Source organism: Mesoplodon mirus, assembly GCF_964341445.2.
Source record: "Mesoplodon mirus genome assembly, chromosome: 3".
In the NCBI taxonomy this organism is placed as follows: domain Eukaryota; kingdom Metazoa; phylum Chordata; class Mammalia; order Artiodactyla; family Ziphiidae; genus Mesoplodon; species Mesoplodon mirus.
The window spans coordinates 101,916,747-101,933,481 of NC_138978.1; positions in this window are offsets into that span (position 1 = coordinate 101,916,747).

The following is a 16,735-nucleotide window of genomic DNA, read 5'->3' on the forward strand; positions in this document are numbered from 1 at the left end:
TCCGGAGCAGACCTCTCCTGAGTGGCTAATGGAACGTCTCCTCTTGGCTGTCTCTGAGGCTCCTCAAACGCAGCATACCCAACACCACCAAGCTCATGATCATTCCCCATCCAATCTGCATCCTCTCCAGTGCTCTCTGCCCCTAGTTCAGCACCACCATCCACCCCGGAGTGCAACCCGAGACCCCTGCCTCTCCCTCGGTCTCCACACCCCCTAATCCAAGCTCTCTTCCAGGTTCTCATGGAGGCCATGCCAGCTCCTTCCGGCTGGTCTCCCCTCATCCTCTCTTGACCCTCTCCAATCTGTTCATCATGCAGCAGCCAGAGTGATCTTCTGCTAAATCATACAGTTGCTCTCATCACACACACACAAACGCACACACACATACACACACTGCCCCAGTGTGTCTCCCCATTAGCTCAGTGTCTCCCCATTAGCTCGTAGCATAAAAGCTAAAATCCTTATAAGAGTTGGCATGGTCTGGCCCTGACTACCTCCCCAGGTTTGTCTTGCACTTTCTTCTTGCTCTTTGGTCTTCTTTCAGATCTATGAACACAACGTACACCATTCAACCCCACGGCCTTTTTACTTGCGCTTTCCTCAATCCCTTTACCTACTTAACTCCTGAGTATCCTTCAAATTATAGCCCAGGTGCTTTCTTGAACCTCTGGTTAAAGTCAGGCTTCTTTGTCATATGTTCTAAAGAACCATGTACCTTTCCTTCAAAGCTGTGCTTATAATTAAATGTACATTTGTTGCAATAATTTGAATAATGTATATTTTCCCAATAAATCAAAAACTCCACAAGAATAGGGACTTAGGACAGTAACCAGCCCATGGTAGGTCTCAGTAAGTAACTATTTTTAGAATTAACCAATTCTACCATTCACCTAGCGCATCCCATACATTACCTCATTTAGCCTTCATGCAAACGTTTGAAGTTAAGTATGACTGACCCGTTTTAACAGATGAGGACACTGAGGCTGACAAACTAGTGATTTGTTCGTACAGAGAACAAATGGACGAACTTAAATCCAAGTAGTCAGACTAGAAGAAATGCCTCTTCCCACATATACTTTTTTTTTTTTTTTTTTTGCAGTACACGGGCCTCTCACTGTTGTGGCCTCTCCCGTTGTGGAGCACAGGCTCCGGACATGCAGGCTCAGCAGCCATGGCTCACGGGCCCAGCCGCTCTACAGCATGTGGGATCCTCCCAGACTGGGGCATGAACCCGTGTCCCCTGCATCGGCAGGCGGACTCTCAACCACTGCGCCACCAGGGAAGCCCCCCACATATACTATTGATAGCTTCTCTTAAATAGCCCTTTTCCACAGTCTCAGAATCTTGGGTTAGGAAGCTCTTGATGTCTGCACTGAGATGTTGAACTGGCCTCCATCAGAGGCCCGTGCACCTCAAATCACCGGCTTCCTTCCAGCAGCTCCACCATGCTCACACATCCTGGCCCTTAGAGGGAGGAAGAGGGAGAAAACTCTTGCCGAATGGAAGGAGGGGCCCCTGCTAATCCCGACATGATCACCCAAATGTCTCAGGCTCCCCACGTGCCCCACAGCAATCTCCGGGGGAGACCATCAGCGCTGAGGCATCACCACTTCACCTCCTTAGTCAGACTCCACCCAGGAAAACAGAAAGCAACTTTCGGTATTTCAAACAAAGGGACTTTGATGTGGGGAATTTGTTACACAGGTGGCAAAAGAGACTGATTAGCCAATCTGGGGATGGGTGGCACGCAGAGGTTAGCAATAGCTGGAAGCCATTGCCACCCCCAGGCCATAAGGATTAAGGGACCAGGAGCCTTATCTGAAGGCAGGGACCTGGGTCACCTTGAGGGTGGATGGGGAAAAATACATTGGTGAGGGAGGAGGGATAATGTACCCCTTCCAAAGATGGCCATGTTCTAATTACCAGAAACTATAAGTATGTTACCTTACAAGGCAAAAGGGACTTTGCAGATGTGAGTAGGTGAGGATCTTCAGATGGAGAGATTACCCTAGATTACTCAGGTGGACCCACTGACATCTCAAGGATCCTTATAAGAGGGAGGCAGGAAGCGTAGAGTCAGAGATGAGATGACAATGTGGGATGACAGAAGCAGGGGTCAGAGTGATGTGGCCACAAGTCAAGGAATGTGGCAGCCACTAGAAAGCAAACAGGTTCTCCCCTAGAGCCTCCAGAAGGAAGGTAGCCATGCTGACACATTGATTTTGGTTCCATAAGACTTATTTCAAACTTCTGACCTCCAGAGCTGTAAGATAATAGATGTGCTGTTTCAGTCACTAAGTGTGTGGTAATCTCTTACAGCAGCAATGGGAAACTGAGACCCTCAGCTTGTCACTTCTTCCCACACTTCAGTCTTCCCACTAGCAGAACCCAACAGGAAGCCAAGTGACAGGGGAGCCAGGGAAACATGGCCTGCAAGGGAAGGACCAGGAAAGGACCAGGGGAACATGCGGAGGACCACTGCAATCACTTTACTGCCCCTGCGGGAAGCTCATGCCATAACGGACATCTGAAACTCATTCTTCTGAATCTCCTTTTAAAATTCTATGTATATAAATCATCCGGTTGAGTGTGTTCCAATCTATGTGGGGAAAAGACTGTCATGTTAAAATCTTTTCAGTGACAGGACAAGCATATAATAAAAACAAGGCTTAGTCTCTCTTGATTTATTCAAATTCATCATTAATTATTAGAACCAAGGAACGACATCTGGCCAGGGAGTAATTTTCATGAGATGGTCTGGTTATCTTATGGACTCCATTTGATTTTTCTTATTTTATGAGCATGTAAATCAAAACAGATAACATCACCTTATCTTTCTCAACTGCACCGGTAACAGAGTACAATCTATAAAATGAACGTATTCCATAAAAACCGAGCATTCCCCAGGTTATCATGTGTGCAGGCTGCCGCCCACTGCTCCCTCCTCTGAATCATTCCCCCGATGTGACCTGGCAGCCCATCTCCATCAGCTCTGTGGTTGGAAAAAAAATGGGTCATTGCACTGTGACAAAAGGACATTCACTGCAAATGCAGCAATTAAGAAAAGTTTGAGCTCCAGTGGTCTCAAGTGCCCAGAGGAAGCTTGCACTTGCAGCGTGTGGGTGCCAGAAGCAGAGAGACTGACAAAGCAGCACCAGCACCACCACCAGCCACCAGGGACACGCTTAAGAATTCAGTCAGACAGAAGGAAGTGGCTGAAAGCCACTGGTGGAGGGGACATGAGGCCTTGAAAAAGGCTGTTTTCTACGTTACTAGCATTTAATTGAAACATTCTGGAACCGCCAGTCCCAGGACCTAAACATAGGGCATCTCAACAAAAGACTCAAATGGTAACGTTTTCATTCAGGAAAGTTTATTTGTACCTAAATGATACGGAAGTAGATAGGACTCACATCATGTAAAGACCAAGTTTCACTGGTTCCCTCACACACACGCAGACATGAACACAAAACTGCAAGAGGTCATAGATTAAACTAACTAGCGAAAAACTGATGGTTGTTGAAGCTGTATGATGGGTACACAAGTGTTCACTGTATTAGTCTTTGCGAGTGTTTTAAATTTTCCATAAAAAAGAGGAAAAGGCAGTTTTGATTTCATTGGATGCAGAAGATTTTTCATAGTTATTCTTCCCTCACATGGCTGATGTCATAAACATTTTCACCAAACTTCGCCATATCTCATGGGACCCACAGGCACTGCAGCTATTGCTAAGCCCTGTCTGATTCTCTCCGTGCTTGTGTGAAAAGCAGAAGCCTGCTCTGGCAGAGGAAGGGCGGTGCCCAGGCACAGGGCATGGGAAATGAGTGGGCAGAAGGCTGAAGGGGCTGAAGAAAACCAGGGCAGGAGCAGCCCCCGCACTGAAATGCACTGGGTAGGTCCAGAGTCTGGGAGCAGTTCACCTGTACTAGAGGGTCCCCCCTCACAGGACGCTTAGACACTAACTCAAGTTCAATTCCCTAAGCATGTATTGAACACCCATCATGAGCCAGGTCTGGGCTCTGAGCACAGAGCACATCACTATGAATAAGTGCCGAAATCTGCAATAGCTAAAGGTTCATTGTCTTCAAAAGTTGAAGAGCGTTGACCGAATTATCTGCAAAGTCAGTCATCTTAGCAGTGTTAACCTAAGGAAGAAAAATCTTAAAAGACACACTCTCCAAATGTTGCGGCTCCGCGCCACCTCCACTGAGTGCAGAGCAGGTGAGCTGATGACATGCTAGCCTCCTTTCTTAGCAACAATTTTTAAAAAGCAAGACAGGGACTTCCCTGGTGGCACAGTGGTTGAGAATCTGCCTGCCAATGCAGGGAACATGGGTTCGAGCCCTGGTCAGAGAAGATCCCACATGCCGCGGAGCAACTGGGCCCATGCGCCACAACTACTGAGCCTGCACTCTACAGTCTACGAGCCACAACCACTGAGCCCACATGCCACAACTACTGAAGCCCGCATGCCTAGAACCTGTGCTCCGCAGCAAGAGAAGCCACCGCAACGAGAAGCCCGCGCACCACAACTAAGAGTAGCCCCTGCTCTCCGCAACTAGAGAAAGCCTGCACGCAGCAACGAAGACCCAACACAGCCATAAATAAATAAATAAATGTATTAAAAAAAAAAAAAAAAGGCAAGGCAAAACTTTGCTTTTCTAGAGAGTACCAATATGGGCAAGATATGCACTGTCGATGGGCTGACTCATTTTCAGTGTTCGTAACGCATAACCACGAAGTGGAAACACAGTGAGAAAGAGATTCGTGCCAATCCCATGTTGGAACGAATGTCAGAAAAATCACAAGGGTCATTAGCTCCAGTCACACTTGGTTCTGTCGCTGTGGGGAACAGGGAATGGCAGAGAGAGGAAATAAGCCAGGATTGATAAAACGGACAGTGCAATGCCTTATCCATCTAAAGCAATGTTCCCTTCCCCCTCCTTTTCCCTCTTGACAGCTGGCCCAAACAGCCTAAACTTAGCAAGGGCGAGGTGTAGGAAACTAGATAGTACATTCTACAGTTGGATAGGAAATACTGGGCTCAATGTGTTTAAGGTTAAGATTAATTCCTCACTTCCTCTGAATCTATTTTAAAAACAGAGCAAAGGATGGCATATGCTTTCTTCTAACAAAATGACAGATGATCAAAGGATAAACATGATCCGTAAGTCAAATCCTCCTACTGCCGTGGCCCTTTGCCCACAGAATGTTTTTTTTTCTTAAGTATTTTATCATTGTGGTTAAAATTTGGTTGCCTGTGTTTATTCAGAAAACTCAGTAGTGGCAACAGCCAGAAAAACAGTGAATGGCGATTGGCGGAATTGACTTGAGCCAGTAGAACAAAGGAAACTTTTAGTGGTGTTGTTCTTAAACATCTACTTCACAGCAATAAACAAAGGCCACAAGGTTCTCTCTTTCTCAAGCCCGTGAGACTTGATGTCTGAAAGCAGAAATCTGCCCGCTGTTGAGGTGAAGAATCAATTTTTCTGATTTGCAGTAACAATCCTAATTAATGTTGCCTCGTTATTATTCCTTGTGTTCTGTAAACAAGAGCTCCCTTTCCGCATAGCCACTCATTAGGGCTGATTTAATTGAATTTCAGAGGGAAAGGCATGACTGTCTCAGGAAGCAGACGACTGGAAGCTTCTGAGAGCAGCCTTTCACAAGTGACTCACGAGGTACATGGTGTCAAACACGTGGGAGGGAAGAAGTAGCAGACCCTCTCCCCTCCCCTTTTTCCTCCAGAGTCGCGAATGGGGCTCATCACTAATTGTTTTCCTCACAGTCTACCTTTGTCTTCCTCCTCTGAGGGCTTCATTTTTTAGGTCCCTCAAGCAATGGCCCCCTTTGAGTCTTCCAGGACTCCATGTATCCAGGAAAAATGCCCTTCAATCTAGGATCCTTTCAGTATAAAGAAAATCAGCTCAGAAATTGGCAGGCCCTAAGGTTCTACTGATTCCAAATTCCATGGTTAGTGCTCCAACTAAAGTGCTTTTTTTCCATCAAGGCACTTTTTAACTCTGGGTAGAACCCAGTCTTTCTTTGAATAGGGTGTCAGTATCAAGACCATTCATTCATTCATTCATTCATTCACTGATCCTACAAATACTTCTTGAGTTCCTAATATGTGTTGGGTTCAGCTCTGGACACTGGGGGTAGGTGCTCAACAAGACACAAAAGGTGCTTGCTCTCAGAGAGATTACATCCCAATGCAGGGAGACAGACAATAATGACAATGCCACATAGAAAATAAAACAAGATGATGCAATTATAACTGCCAGGAGAGTCGATTAGATTGGATCTTCAGAGAAGGCTCTCTGAGGAGGTGCCATTTAAGCTGAGATACAGACGGTATGAAGGAGTCGGCCATGTAGAGACGGGGGAACATTCCAGCTGGGGGCACAAGAAGTACAAAGGCTACAGGCAATAGCAATTAAAGGAAGTTCAAGGGGCAGCAAGCAGGCCAGCAGGGCTGGAATGCCAGGACTGTGGGCGAAGGGCAGGCTGTCACGGCGGGGGTGATGCCAAAACCTGCAGGGCCTTCCTCGTAGACCGTGGCAAGGGGTTTAGTGCAGTGAGAGAGCAGTGGCGGGAAAAGGCCTTAAACAGGAAAGTGACACGATCGGGTTTGAATTTTGAATTTTCTGGCTGCTATGTGCAAAATATACCGGAGAAAGAGGAAGAGTGACAGTAATGAGACTAGTTAGGAAGCTTTTACAATACATGGGAAAAATAATATAAAGATAATATTAGAACAATTAGCATGCATTGCATGCTGACTGTACAGCAGGCATCGTGCTAAGCCCTTTGCATGCGTGCTCTCATTTATTTCTCCTAATTCCCCTGCAAGAACTTAAGAGAGATTAAGTTACATGTCCAAGGTCACCAGCAGAGGATGTGGATTCAAACCCAGGCAATCTGACTCCCTCATTCACCTGCCTTGGAACTTCAGCAATGAACACTATGTAAACCCTGGAAAGATATCCATTTAAGATGACCATACAGACCCCTTCTTACATATCTGACACAGTCCTGGAATTGCAAAGTACTGTCTCTAGTAATCCTGATTTAATGTCTTTGTGGATATGTGTATAGTTAAATAAGTTACACACTTTTCTGCCTAGGAACAGATTTAGCTCTGAGTATTTCCCCGAGTGACTCGATTTCAGCCTCTGATGGAAGCAGGTGAGCACTGTTGGAAATCTCAGCCATTTTTTCAGCCCAAACAATCAGTGACTTAACAGTCTCCAGCTGGGTAGCACCAAGACAGTAGTGCCTGCTTTGGAGTGTTCCCTAAGTGTTTCCGGGGTTCTCTGAGGACTGTACACACACTCCACCATCCCTGCTGGGACTCACTGGTCACCTCTGCTGAACGTCTGCTCTCTCCCTTGCCTGGCTCTTTAAGTCAAGACACAACAGCCTCCACAGCTACCAGGACCTCAACCCCATCAAGGGCGCCTGGCTCCGAACAGCATTCCACAGGGGAGAGGAGGGGTCAACTTCACTAAGAGAAGACCCAGACTCTCGACACCTGAAAGTTCTTCTCCCAAGGAGATAGTATATTCAATTTAGAAATACTTACGATCTGAGTCTGAAGCATTTGCCTCTGGTTTACAGCACTAACTTATGGGTTTTCCCAGAATAATCAGTGCATATTTATTCTAAAATTATGTGACAATTGTGTGATGGGAAATAAGCAGGTGGGGTCCTCGGTGATTGACCTGCTCCTTCTACAGCTAGAAAATGTTGGCAACTTTAAAGATAGCCCTCTCTCCAAAAACCATTTTAAGGCAGGCATTCTGCTTCATTTAAAATAGAAAAATTCAAAAATACTGCCCAATCAACAAAGACTGGAAAAATAAATTATGGTATACCTTACAAGAAAATGTTAGTTGACCATTTTTTAAAATTGTCACAGAAGAATACATATGCCACAGAAAGATGTTTCTGACATGTTGGAAACAAGTTACAAAAAAGTGATATATATCCTTTCATATATATTTATGGATTTCTGGTCGTTTTTATTAACATTTTATAATCCACATTTTCTAATAGTTTGCAGTGGAAATACTTTCCTTTGTAATATGTAAAAATGTCAATTAAAGTACCTTTTAACTCATAAAAAAGCCTCAGCCAGTACAGGAGCTGAAGGAAGACTTACAGACCAGGGTCTGAGATCCATGCAGGCCTTGGCAGTCCTCAGAGCAGCGCTGGTGCATAGAAATATAATGACAGGGGCTTCCCTGGTGGCGCAGTGGTTGAGAGTCCACCTGCCGATGCAGGGAACACGGGTTCGTGCCCCGGCCCGGGAAGATCCCACATGCCGTGGAGCGGCTGGGCCCGTGAGTCATGGCCACTGAGCCTGCGCATCCGGAGCCTGTGCTCCGCAACGCCTGCGCGTCCGGAGCCTGTGCTCCGCAACGGGAGAGGCCACAACAGTGAGAGAGGCCCACACACCGCAAAAAAAAAAAAGAAAAAAAAATATATATATAATGACAGGAGACACAAATGGGAGCCGTTTATGTCATTTGGAATTTTCTAGTAGCCACATTTAAGAAACAAAAAGAAGTGAAATTAATTTTAATAATTTGTATTACCCAATACATCCAAAGTATTATCCTAGTTCAATATGCAATCAGTATAAAAATATTGAGGCATTTTATATCATTTTACTAAGGCTTGGAAACATTTACACTGACGGCACATTTCAAGAGTTCCAAAGACACCTGTGGCCAGTGACCACCGTTTGTGAGAGCAGTGAGGGGAGGGGGGAGGGGAAGCTGGGCTACAAGAGCCTCAAAGAGAGGGTCTCCCAAGCAAACGCCAGAGAAAAGGCACTAAGTAGCGGAGGGAAGCTGAGAGAATGTTCCTGCTGTTTCCCAACTTTTTGGTCTCTGGGGCTTGGGAGAAACAGCAAGCTCTCTTTGAGACCCCTGTCCTGGGGGTGAGAGCTGGGTTTCAGCTAAGGTGAGGAAGCGGAGGGAACGTTCTGTGACAAACAAGTGTGTGCGGGGGCGGGGTTTACAGCTGGGTAGGGATTGCAGAGGGCAGGCTGGGAGGGCTGGCAGAAGGCACAGCCGTGGGAGGATGAGTCAGGGACTACAATGCACAAAACAACACGGGAATGAGTACAGGCAAGGAAGCGTGTCCAGAGGGCTTGCGTTCTGGGTGGTGGCCAGGTCTAACAGGGATGAGAAGCAGGAAAATAATTGGGCCTGTGGTTCCAAACAGACCTTTGGCGAGCAGGTCCCTGTCCTGCTGGGGAGGCTTGCGTAAGTCTCTGCAGCCGGTTCCCAGTCCTGCTGTCGTTTACCTGCCTCACGTCGGCTGACATTAGCGCAACACACATAATTTACATCCTTGAAATAGATGTTCCAATGAGCTCTGGGTGTATAATCTAAAAATTTTGAAGTTGAGTTTTTTGGGCTAATCCCTCTCAAAGCATTCTAGATCTTCCTCCTCTCTAGGCCTGTCTTGATAAACAATTTCCTCAAAGGGCGTGAACTTAAACTTCACAAAATATTACCAGCTAAACATGATAACAGAAAACAAAGGGATAAAATGGAGCTAGACATTGGCAAGATTTTTTTCTGCTTTTCTAAAATATAGATCTATATAACTGACCCCTTAAATTACTTTACCAATTTTCCCAATAAATTCAGGAACTCACATAGTAATTATTAAGGAAATCCTGATATATATCAAGTGTTCATTAAATATTTGAAGAAGAAATGAAGTAAATTTATGTATGTTCTACCTCTGATCACATCAAATGACTATGTTGGTGTTATTGTAGGCTACTGCCATTTTATTTAGGCACGATAAACAAACAAAAATAAAAGTCCAAGTCAAGTAAATACCACTTCTGTATTTGTTAGCAAACTCCAGTGGAGAACACTGTTCATTTTATGGTTCAATTTTCCTTGCAAGATCCGCAAAGAATTGTTAGAAATAACCCCCCAAATCGATAACTTTCTTGAGGAACTAATATTCTTCTTCCTTCGTGATCAGAAAAACCTCAGAATAAAGGCATCCTCCTCTACAGAGGAAATGTTTCCTCTGTTATGTTTCCTCCTTTGTAATAGTGAGAACTTTTATTTACAGAGTTTCTCTTTTTGCTCTGGACACCATGAAACTCAGAGCAAAATCTGATGTTCAAGCAGAAGTTCATACAGTATTGGTTACTCCTGTAATTCATGCTCTTAATTTTCTAATACATTATTGTGTGTACACATACACACACGTGCACACAGACCTACACCTTTTTTGAAGAGATGGGACACAATTACATGTTTTAAGTTAATTGCTGCATAATGGAAGGTGCCCAAGACTTGGGCTGAGGAGAGCTGACCACGAAGTTCATCTTGCCAGACACCAGCTGGGTGACTTTGGGCAGTACACTTGCCTTCTCTAAGCTTAGTTTTCTCATCTGCAAAATAGCTACCTAGTCTCTCCCTCATGAAGTTTTGAAGATTAAATTAAATGACACGTGAAAATAAGTAGCAGATAGTGCTACTCTCCCCATACTCTTCTCACCCTATTCCGGCTGTTCACATGCCCTGGCCACACCCCAGAGCCAGATTCAGCAGATCGCACTCTAGATCTACTGAACCAGAACCCAGGGGTTATGGCTTAGGCATGTGGACATTTTATACATTTTTCTTAAAAAAGCACCAGACTTCAGTGTGTCCCCAGGAAAGGAGGCCACTAGGTGGCCTAATACACATATTATAGCCCCAAACTCTACACGTACGCAAATAATGGCTGCTCCTTGGCTCTCTCCAGGACTTCTGGAAAAATCGGCATCCTCTACTTCAGTGTCCCTCTTGGGTGAGCAAACGTCTTAAGAGCTGTGGCCTGGCAGAGGTGTGAGGGGCAAGCCCCGCCACTAGGTACCATTTTCCCCAGGGAAGACTCCCCAGTCCCCGACCCTCACTACCCCATCCAGGGTAAATTAGGTGCCTATCTAAATTCTAGGTGCTCACCTGCCTCCTGTGCAAGTTTCTGCTCTCATACTCCTCAAACCTCACATTATTTCTAATTATTTGTCCTTCCAAGAGTGTGAGCTCCTTCAGGTTGGAGCATGTGTTTTAACTCATCTTAGAATCCCTAATACATCTATTCCAGGTGTTGAGTGCATGATAAAACATCATTCCCTTCCTTCCATCTTTTCATTTATTACCTTGTCTTGGAATATTGGTTATACTCTTCCTGCTTTTTTGGGGTAGGAGTAGGAGATGCTCCAAAAAGGAGGGTGAAATCGTTTTGCTAATGGACTTGAGGATATGGGGAGGGGGAAGGGTAAGCTGTGACAAAGCGAAAGAGCGGCATGGACATATATACACTACCAAACGTAAGGTAGATAGCTAGTGGGAAGCAGCCGCATAGAACAGGGAGATCAGCTCGGTGCTTTGTGACCGCCTGGAGGGGTGGGATAGGGAGGGCGGGAGGGAGACGCAAAAGGGAGGGGATATGGGAACATATGTATATGTATAACTGATTAAATTTGTTAAATAAAAAAAAAGAATTTGGGAAAATGGTAATTAGGAAGGAAGCCAGATGAAGGAAGGAAACCAGTATTTATTGAGTGCCCACTGTGTACCAGGAAATATATTAGGCAGCCTCACCTGTACATCTCATTTAATTCTCCCAACCCTTCATTCCTAAATGCTTGTGCTCTCATTAAAGCCCTCACCCATTAACCCACACAATGACTTCAAGTCAAAAACTTGACGGAACTTGAGCAAATTTCATGAGCAAATTAATTACACATTACAGGGATACCAAAATAGCTTTTTAAAATAGAATGATACCCATTCTGCTGATCCCTAATCCCAAGAGAGCAAATCCAACATCAGAAGTCAGGAGCCCATTATTTGTATCTTGGAAGGTGCCCAAGACTTATTTGGGCACTAAGAAATTGCTCAAATTGTCAGAGAATTAAGATAATCATATCCCTTCTGGTTAAGTATCTGAGATGAAACATTCTACAGATATGTAAATTGTCAGTGGAGCTGCACTCTGGTGCAAGCTATCACAGGAATCTGTTACAAATTTCCCTGATGCTCAGCAAGGGTTAACCAGACCATGTATCAGAGTGTAGAGGGCTAGAATCCCCCCTACCGCTACCTGCCCAGCCCACAGCCCTTCTCCTTCTGTTAGCCTCAGGCTCACTCTCAACGTCCACCTGGGCCTCCCTGGTCTGCTCTCTCAGTGTGGGTCTCTGTCCCTTGCTCTTACGCCACACCATCCACAGGCTCAACTTCACCTTTACCAATTGTTAGCCAGCGCCCTTGGAAATTAAGGGTAGTGGGTTAAAAGCGTGAAGAGGGAGCATCCCCTACATATGTACATGTGAACAAAATACCTTCCATAACTTCCCTTCCAATTATGACAGGTGGGGATACTCACCACTATACTAACGAGGATTCCCTTCCAATTAGATCTGTTACCAAGTTTGTTGGCTAGAAAAGATGAGGCAGATATTACTGACTGCCTCCTCAGTGCATTCCTACCACCCTCTCCTTTGCTGACAGGATGTAAGATGCTGCTTATATCCCTGAGCAGCCACAGGCTCAGGGATATAACACGGTACTAGCCTGTAAGAGGAAGTCTGCTGCAGGCCTCAAAGAAAGGTTTCCTCCCCAATAAAAAGAGGTTCATGGAGACAAACTATCTTTTCTGCCTTTGGACATTTTCATGTGAGGACCTGATGCTTGTAGCTGCTGCAGCCATTTTGTGCCCATGAGGGGAAAGCCAAGAGATATGAAAGAAGCTGACCTGGAACCCAATTAACCAATTCTGATACTGCGTGAGAAATTGATTCTTTACTGGTTAAGTCACTTTGAGTTGTGTATTCTGTTACTTACAAAGCATCCTTGCTGAATCAATGGAAGAGCCTGAAACTTCTACTCTGTTATTCATCCTCTTCTTGTTCTCTGTTCTAGACAGAGAATAAGACCTAAGTAACAGGAATACACCTCTAATTATGGCATTTCTGGTTTCATGGAAGGTTTTAGAGTTGTCTGAGGAGAAAAGCCTTCCTTAGACCAGGCCACTCCATGGTTCTTGAAAATGGCCAAAAACATCCTGATATGTATTAAGAAATAGAAACTATGACCAGCCTCTGTCTAGCAACCTCAGCATCTCAGAACCCAGTGCAATATTGAAAAACCAGGTTCATGTGCCTTACAACAAAATTTTTTAAGTTGGGAAAGAATTCTATCCCATAAGCATCAATTATATTTGAACCTTATTCTTTTGGGGTATAGAAATCATGACAGAGACTACAGAATCCTAGAATTTTTAAGTTGGAAAAAAGTTGGAGATTATCTATAGCAAACATTTTATTTTACAGCTGAGGAGACAAATTGCCTGACTCATTTCTTAGGGACAATTACTGAGATCATGAAAACTCACAAAATCCTCACTTTTTAGTGTGAAGGAGAATTTCTTCAATAACTTTTAGACCATTTATTTTAAACAAGACAGTTTATTTCTATCAGGCGCTTGGCATGTAGAATCCTCTTTATAAATGTCTGTTGAATATCATGGAAAGAATGAACTCACACAAAAGGAAAAGAATCTGGCTTCTTGATGCTCTCAAGTTGTTGTCATAGGAAAGAGACCCTGGGTTGTTGTCCTAGGCTTCCATGTTTCTGAATTGGTGCAAGGATAAGCTATTCCTTCAAATAATTAAACCAGAATGAGTAAACTAAATTAGCACTTGTGCACAGTTTACTACTTTCCCCCTAGTATCTCACAAACATATGAGCATATGCTTATTAAACATATGTAGAATGTTGTCTTCCCACTTCTGTTTTACCAAATACTTACACCACCACTCATGGGGGGGATCTTTGTGCCCTTCTCGCCTCTCAATTCTAAAATGAAGTCATTCTGAGATAGTGTTTAAGTCAAATTCAGCTGCTCATTTCCCCCTGGGAAACTAATAAGAGAGCAGTCTCACCCTCAGACCCTATTTCCTGCCTGCCCTCAAGAATCACAAGTTTCAACAGCTGAAGGGAAGGCAAGACCTAAATAAAGTTTTCAGAGTTATAACAAGCAACATGGATAAAGTTCCTATCAAAATAACAGCGTTTGTACTTTGGCAAGGTACATACATACTAAAAAACTGAAATGAATTTGAGAAGTTTTGTGATCTTGCGTTTGAAGAGTTCAGAACCAAGATAATTATAAAGGGAAAACAAACTAAAAGTATCACCTACCTTGTAGTGAGCACCAACATGATGGTTGAGAAGCCACCACCCTCAGGCAATTTCAAGACCATAAGGATGTCAGAAAATAAGACATTAGGGCAGATATCTTAGGAAGAGGTAATATGCTTATTTAATGCATGGACAAAATTATTCCTCAACTTGCTTGGCTAGTGCAGACAGAAGGAAGCCTGAGTTGGAGGAAAGGGTGTGTAGACGCCAAAAAGTGAAGAAATGAACAGCAGCAGAAAATGGATCTGAAGTAAAGGAATTCTCCCTTCAGCCCCCTTCCAGTTTTTAAACATGACATTCCTCAGGGGCTTCAGAACATGAGTTACAGGAGCAGACAGTGCATTCCCTCCAAAAAGGTGGCCTGCCCTACCAATCTCTAGGCAGCAAAACAAAACCACTTATTTGCATTTATCTCTAGTGCATAGTTATTAGTCAAAACTTAGAGGTGGGGGGGCCTTCAAGATGGTGGAGGAGTAACGTGGAGATCACCTTCCTCCCCACAAATACATCAAAAATACTTCTACATGTGGAACAACTCCTACAGAACACCTACTAAACGCTGGCAGAAGACCTCAGACCTCCCAAAAGGCAAGAGAATCCCCACATACCTGGGTAGGCCAAAAGAAAAGAAAAAACAGAAACAAAAGAATAGGGATGGGACCTGCATCTCTGGAAGGGAGCTGTGAAGGAGGAAAGGTTTTCACACATTAGGAAGCCCCTTCACTGGTGGGGATGGGGGGAAGCTTCGGAGCCATGGAGCAGAGCGCAGCAACAGGGGTGCAGAGGGCAAAGCAGAGAGATTCTCGCACAGAGGTTTGGTGCCGACCAGCACTCACCAGCCCGAGAGGAGGCTTGTCTGCTTACCCACTGAGGCGCGTGGGGTCTGGGAGCTGAGGCTCGGGCTTCGGAGGTCAGATCCCAGGGAGAGGACTGGGGTTGGCTGTGGGAACACATCCTGAAGGGGGCTAGTGTGCGACAGCTAGCTGAGAGGGAGTCTGGGAAAAATTCTGGACATGCCTAAGAGGCAAGAGACCATTGTTTCGGGGTGTATGAGGAGAGGGGATTCCTTCCCTGTCTGCCCACAGAAGGGAGAGCATGACCTAAACAAATTCCAGAGATAGGCGTGAGCCACGGCTATCATTTCAAACCCCAGAGACGGGCATGAAAAGCTAATGCTGCGGCTGCAGCCACCAAGAATCCTGTGTGCAAGCACAGGTCACTATCCACATGCGCCCCCCACCAGGAGCCTGAGCAGCCCGCCACTGCCAGGGTCACATAATCAAGGACAACTTCCCCCGGAGAACACACAGCATGCCTCATGGGTGTTGCAATGTCATGCTAGTCTCTGCCACCGCAGGCTCACCCCACATTCCAGTTACAACTACTGTACCCCTCCCTCTCCCCCGGCCTGAGTAAGCCAGAGCCCCCTAATCAGCCACTGCTTTAACGCCTTCCTGTCTGGGCAGGAACAGATGCCTGAGGGCAACCTACACCCAGAGGCAGGGCCAAATCCAAAGCTCAACCCCAGGAGTTGTGCGACCAAAGAAGAGAAAGGGAAATCTCTCCCAGCAGCCTCAGGAGCAGCGGATTAAATCCCACAATCAACTTGATGTACCCTGCATCTGTGGACTACCTCAATAGACAACGAATCATTCAAAATTGAGGCAGTGGACTTTGGGAGCAACTGTAGACTTGGGGTTTGCTGTCTGCAACTGACTTGTTTCTGATTTTTATGGTTACCTTAGCATAGTTTTGAGTGCTTGTTATCATTGGTGGATTTGTTTATTGGTTTGGTTGCTCTCTTCTTTTTTTTCTTACTTTAAAATTTTTTTATTTTAATAATTAAAATTTTTATATTAATTATTTTATTATTTTTAAATTATTCTTTTTCTTTCTTTTTTTCTCCCTTTTCTTCTGAGCCATGTGGCTGACAGAGTCTTGGTGCTCCATCCTAGTGTCAGACCTAAGCCTCTGAGGTGGGAGATCCGAGTTCAGGACAATGGACCACCAAAGACCTCCCAGCCCCAAGTAATATCAATCAGTGAGAGTTCTTCCAGGGATCTCTGTCTCAATGCTAAGACCCAGCTCCACCCAATGCCCAGCAAGCTCCAATGTTGGACGCCCCATGCCAAACAACTAGCAAGAGAGAAACGCAACCCCACCCATTACCAGAGAGGCTGCCTAGAATCATAATAAGTTCACAGACACCCCAAAACACACCACCAGATCCAGCCCTGCCCACCAGAAAGACAAGATCAAGACAAACCCACCAGAACACAGGCACCAGTACCCTCCACCAGGAAGGCTACACAAGCCACATAACCAACCTTAGCCACTGGGGGCAGATGCCAAAAACAACGGGAACTATGAACCTGCAGCCTGCAAAAAGGAGACTCCAAACATAGTAAGTTAAGCAAAATGAGAAGACAGGGCTTCCCTGGTGGCGCAGTGGTTGAGAGTTCACCTGCCGATGCAGGGGACACGAGTTCGTGCCCCAGTCCGGA